A 6,573-nucleotide genomic window follows, 5' to 3' on the forward strand; every position below is an offset into this window, starting at 1 on the left:
TTAGTTGGTTGGCATAGACTCATATTTATATAATCCTTCTAGCAACACTCTATTGTCCAGATCTTAGCTTTCAATAGGGTTCCTAAGACCTGGATAAGGTTCAATTACACCTTTACGGAATTGAACACGGCCGTTACCAGGAATACAAATATTTTTACTCTCTCGAATTGACATTGTAGATGGGTTGCTTGAAGAAAAAGTCAATGATTCCATTTCTTTAGTTGTCTTAGTATGGGGTGTTCATTAAGTCCCTTCAACCGCTTGATTCCCACCATCCGAAATGACAGGTGTAGTCATCCGCGTTGCGGGCACGGGTGAAGAAAATCTCAACACCTTTGTTTGTCTACAACATGAAATGAAATTGGCAAATACATCAATTTTCAGTTCAACAATACCCTGCATATATGACTGAACACACGTGCACGCACGCACGCGCGCGCACACACACATTGTTTCCAATAATTTTTTGGATCAATGTGGTTCATACACAAAGGTCACATGTAGAATACAATGCAAGTGGAAAGATAAAAAAATTACCAAGGCCAGGCTGCCAGTCAGGTAGCGAAGCAGGGGTGGCGCAAGGCGGGTAATGACACATAGGAGAGCGGGGGCTGGGACCAAGGGAGTAGGGGCCTATCTGGGGAAGTTGGGACGGACGAAGGTGGCGGCCGGTACAAGGCAGGATGGCAACCTCAGCCTCGATGGCGGTCAAGCAGGGAGGCGGTGAGGCAAGAATTAAAAGCCAATCGAGCATCTGCTGTGTGGATGTTATGATGCTGCTAGAAGGAGGGCGCGAGAGGGCTGGCCGGAGGGCCTTTTGCCCACGGCCGGGCAAGATGGAAGGGATTTCCTTTTTAATTCTTGCTTGATTAGATTGATACATCTCCTCTCTTCATATAGAGAGGTTTACTTGACCTCTAAGTAAGCGACCCTTATCTCTAATTAACCCTAAGACTAAGGGGCTATACCGCCAGCCCAGGCCATTAGGCCCATTACGTACTCTAACACTACACCCCACCTGGACATGCAGCTTGTCATCGAGCTGCAGCCTAACCAACGTATAACCATGACTCGACGCAACACAAACCTAACACCTAAAAACAAGCCTTTTACATCTCAGCTTGTTTTATTACTCTCAACCTGAAATGGACCGGGACGATTTATTTTGGACCCATTAACAAAAAGTGGACACCATCCCCACGTCGGGCATGCATGTGTACAGCCACCTGGATCCCATGGACACCATCTGGACAAAAGGAGTGCATGTGTATGGCCACCTGGAGGTGGTCACAAGAGCGACCAGCAGAGGCGCCCTCGCGGCGGCTGGCGGAATGCAGTGGTGCTATGCGGTGCGCTCCTGTCGGTGACACCCCGCCTTCTCCCCGCCGGACGGCTGTTGATCTGCACCGCAAAGAGAAGGGTGGAGCGCCTGCGATGGAGAATGACAAGGAGGGGTGCGCCCCCCAACCACCGATGTCGCAGACTTTGAGGTCGCTGCCTGCGAGGAAAATAGCATGCCCAAGATCCCCGACATAGTGGACGAGATCGAGGTCCTTTGCGTAGCTGGGAGGAGCGGCAGCTGCAGACCCCACATCTCCCGCACACGCCGACGCGCTAGGAGGCCGCGCGTAGCAGCCTGCAGCCTCGCCGCCGCCAGCACATGGCGGGTAGTGATCCAAGCCGGAAGCGGTGACAGCGATGGCGGGAACTTGATCTGCTCGATGGGGACGCCCTGGGGAAGCGGTAATGACGACAACAGGAACTTGATCTGGTGGATCGGGACACCCGCTGGCGTGGTCGATGCGGGGCCGGAGTTGACCGGCGGTGGCTGCTGCAGCAGAGCGCGGGGCACGACGGAGGCCGCCAGGAGCGACGGCTGCCACTGTAGCCAGGGCGTGGCAGTGGTGGCGGTGGATGGCAGCTCCAGCGGCTGCTCAGCGGTCCGACGAGTGCGGCGAGGACACCCTGGGGCAGCGGCAGCGGCTGTTGCGATGGAGCATCGGGCACGGCGGAGGCCGCCGGGAGCGGCGGCTGCCACTGTAGCCAGGGTGGGGTGGTAGATGGCAGCTGCAGCGGCCCGACGAGCACGGCGGAGGCTGCCCGGTGCAGCAGCTGCCATGGCGGCACTGTGGTGGTGATGGACGGCCCAGCCGGGTGTGGCCCATAGGACCCGGCAAAGAACAGGCGGATCTCCTTGACCACCTGGGTTAGGTCCCGCAGCACCCCGGACACCTCCTCCGGGGTGAGGACAGCGGGAGGGGGCGCAACGGAGGATCTCGGTGCGGGCAGGAGCAGGCGCTACGGAGGATCCCGGCGCGGGCAGGAGCAGGGTGACGATAGTGGTGGTCGCCGGAGGCGACGATGTGACCGGCAGCGGAAGAGACAAGTTGGGCGGCGGTGAAGACATGATCGAACTGAAGCTACCTGATACCAAATTGTTATTCCGCTGCTAGAAGGAGGGCGCGAGAGGGCCAGCCGGGGGCCTTTAGCCCACGGCCGGGCAAGATGGAAGGGATTTCCTTCTTAATTCTTGCTTGATTAGATTGATATGTCTCCTCTCTTTATATAGAGAGGTTTACTTGACCCCTAAGCAAGCGACCCTTATCTCTAATTAACCCTAAGACTAACTGGCTATACCGCCAGGCCAGGCCATTAGGCCCATTACGTACTCTAACACTACACCCCACCTGGACATGCAGCTTGTCCTCGAGCTCTAGCCTAACCAACTTATAACCATGACTCGACGCAACACAAACCTAACACCTAAAAACAAGCCTTTTAGATCTCGGCTTGTTTTATTACTCTCAACCTGAAATGGACTGGGACGATTTATTTTGGACCCCTTAACAAAAAGTGGACACCATCCGCACGTCGGACGTGCATGTGTACAACCACCTCGATCCCATGGACACCATCTGGACAAAAGGAGTGCATGTGTATGGCCACCTGGAAGTGGTCACAAGAGCGACCAGCAGAAGCGCCCTCGCGGCGGCTGGCGGAATGCAGTGGTGCTACGCGGTGCGCTCCTGTCGGTGACACCCTGCCTTCTCCCCTCCGGATGACTGTTGGTCTGCACCGCACAGAGAAGAGTGGAGGGCTTGCGATGCAGAATGATGAGGAGGGGAGCCCCCCAACCACCGATGTCACAAACTTTGAGGTCGCTGCCTACGGGGAAAATAGCATGCCCAAGATTCCCGACAAAGTGGACGAGACCAAGGTCCTTTGTGCAACAGGGAGGAGCGGCAGCTGCAGACCACTGCTACCTCTTGAGCACTGCGTTGGTTTTCCCTTGAGTCCTTGTTTGTTTTGCGTGGATTGGGGGGGGGGGGTTCGAGCGGGTATTCCTCGCGTGGCCCAGAATCCTCGCAAATACCCGTTGGCCCATTTGGTACCCGGGGTTTCGACGACCCAACCCTCTCGATTCCCCATCGATCCATCAGTTTCCATGCACTTCAGAACCCTCATGGCCCCCCTCGAGGAATTGCTCGCCTGACTCGCGCCGCCACCCGATCTAAGACGCCGCCGATGACTCCTCCCAAGACGCCGCCGCCAACTCCTCCCCAAGACGCCTCGCCACCACGACGCTTCGACGCCGGCGATCTCCTCCGACATACTAGACTTCTCCCCGGTGGTTAGTAACCGCAGCCCCTCCCCTCCCCTCCCCATCCTCTCCATGGTTGCCACCTCCCGCACGCCCTCCGTCTGCCTCGTCCTCACCGGAAAGCACGCCAAGAACGGCGTCTCCTACCCAGCTAGCTTGCGAAGAACGCCGTCCTCTTCTAGCTCCTCTTCTACCCTAACCCGAGAGGTCGAGATTTGTCTCAATCTGCCGGGGTGCGAGTCGCAGGGCTTGGACCGATTGCCATTGCGCTGTTATTGCTGCTGCGATGAGTGCTGGTGAGACTGGCCGTGGACGCCGTTCTGCTGGCCCTTGTCATGCGGCGGGTGCTTGTGGACCTGCCTCATCTCCAGGTTGTGGATCTCCTCCATCATTGGCTTCCACGGCCTCACCCCCGCGTTGATGAACCAGTTCGACACCTGCACCGCCATTATTAACCCAACATGTCAGAAACAAAATGACATGGTAGCGGCAACAGTGACCAGCTTTGCTGCTTACCTGATTCTTTGTTAGGCCCGTCTGCTTGGCCAGCATTTGCTTGTCGCTATCAGTAGGATACCAGCAAAGTTTCAACCCGAATATCAGACCAATGCAGTAGTACTCTTGATTGCAACATGTTCAAAAGGGAGATGCGTATTGATGTCTACTACACAACCTTATTCTTGTAGACGTTGTTGGGCCTCCAAGTGCAGAGGTTTGTAGGAAAGTAGCAAATTTCCCTCAAGTGGATGACCTAAGGTTTATCAATCTGTAGAAGGCGTAGGATGAAGATGGTCTCTCTCAAGCAACCCTGCAACCAAATAACCAAGAGTCTCTTGTGTCCCCAACACACCCAATACAATGGTAAATTGTACAGGCGCACTAGTTCGGCGAAGAGATGGTGATACAAGTGGTAAATGGATGGTAGATAAAGGTTTTTGTAATCTGAAAATATAAAAACAGCAAGGTAACTAATGATAAAAGTGAGCACAAACGGTATTGCAATGTGTTGAAACAAGGCCTAGGGTTCATACTTTCACTAGTGCAAGTCCTCTCAACAATAATAACATAATTGGATCACATAACTATCCCTCAACATGCAACAAAGAGTCACTCCAAAGTCACTAATAGCGGAGAACAAACGAAGAGATCATGGTAGGGTACGAAACCACCTCAAAGTTATTCTTTCCAATCAATCCGTTGGCCTATTCCTATAAGTGTCACAAACAGCCCTAGAGTTCGTACTAGAATAACACCTTCAGACACAAATCAACCAAAACCCTAATGTCACCTAGATACTCCAATGTCACCTCAAGTATCCGTGGGTATAATTATACGATATGCATCACACAATCTCAGATTCATCTATTCAACCAACACATAGAACCTCAAAGAGTGCCCCAAAGTTTCTACCGGAGAATCATGACAAAAACGTTTGCCAACCCCTATGCATAGGTTCATGGGTGGAACCCACAAGTTGATCACCAAAACATACATCAAGTGAATCACGTGATATCCCATTGTCACCACAGATACGCATGGCAAGACATACATCAAGTGTTCTCAAATCTTTGAAGACTCAATCCAATAAGATAACTTCAAAGGGGAAACTCAATCCATTACAAGAGAGCAGAGGGGGAAGAAACACCATAGGATCCAATTATAAGAGCAAAGCTCGCGATACATCAAGATCGTATCACCTCAAGAACACGAGAGAGAGAGAGATCAAACACATAGCTACTGGTACATACCCTCAGCCCCGAGGGAGAACTACTCCCTCCTCGTCATGGAGAGCACCGGGATGATGAAGATGGCCACCGAAGAGGGATTGCCCCTCCAGCAGGGTGCCGGAACGGGTCTAGATTGGCTTTCGGTGGCTACGGAGGCTTCTGGCGGCGGAACTCCTGATCTATTGTGCTCCCCAATCGTTTTAGGGTATATGGAGATATATAGGCGGAAGAGATACGTCAGGGGAGCCACGAGGGGCCCACGAGGGTGGAGGGCGTGCCCAGGGGGGTGGGCGCACCCCCTGCCTTGTGGCTTCCTCGTTGCTTCCCTTACGTGGACTCCAAGTCTCCCGAGTTGCTTTCCTTTCAAAAATAAGTTCCGTGAAGTTTCAGGTCAATTGGACTCTGTTTGATTTTCCTTTTCTGCGATACTCTAAAACAAGGAAAAAACAGAAACTGGCACTGGGCTCTAGGTTAATAGGTTAGTCCCAAAAATCATATAAAATAGCATATAAATGCATATAAAACATCCAAGGTTGATAATATAATAGCATGGAACAATCAAAAATTATAGATACGTTGGAGACGTATCAGCATCCCCAAGCTTAATTCCTGCTCATCCTCGAGTAGGTAAATGATAAAAACAGAATTTTTGATGTGGAATGCTACCTAACATACTTCTCTAAGTAATTCTTCTTTATTTTGGCATAAATGTTCAGATCCATAAGATTCAAGACAAAAGTTTAATATTGACATAGAAACAATAATACTTCAAGCATACTAACTAAGCAATCATGTCTTCTCAAAATAACATGGCCAAAGAAAGTTCATCCCTACAAAATCATATAGTTTGGTCATGCTCCATTTTCGTCACACAAGAATGCTCTCATCATGCACAACCCTGATGACAAGCCAAGCAATTGTTTCATACTTTAGTAATCTCAAACTTTTTTCAACTTTCACGCAATACATGAGCGTGAGCCATGGATATAGCACTATGGGTGGAATAGAATATAATGAGGGGGTTATGTGGAGAAGACAAAAAGGAGAAAGTCTCACATCGATGTGGCTATATAATCAATGGGCTAGGGAGATGCCCATCAATTGATGTCAATTCAAGTAGTAGGGATTGCCATGCAACGGATGCACTAGAGCTATAAATGTATGAAAGGTCAACAAAAGAAACTAAGTGGGTGTGCATCCAACTTTCTTGCTCACGAAGACCTAGGGCACTTGAGGAGGCCCATT

The sequence above is a fragment of the Triticum aestivum genome, chromosome 5A, assembly GCF_018294505.1.
Source record: "Triticum aestivum cultivar Chinese Spring chromosome 5A, IWGSC CS RefSeq v2.1, whole genome shotgun sequence".
In the NCBI taxonomy this organism is placed as follows: Eukaryota; Viridiplantae; Streptophyta; class Magnoliopsida; order Poales; family Poaceae; genus Triticum; species Triticum aestivum.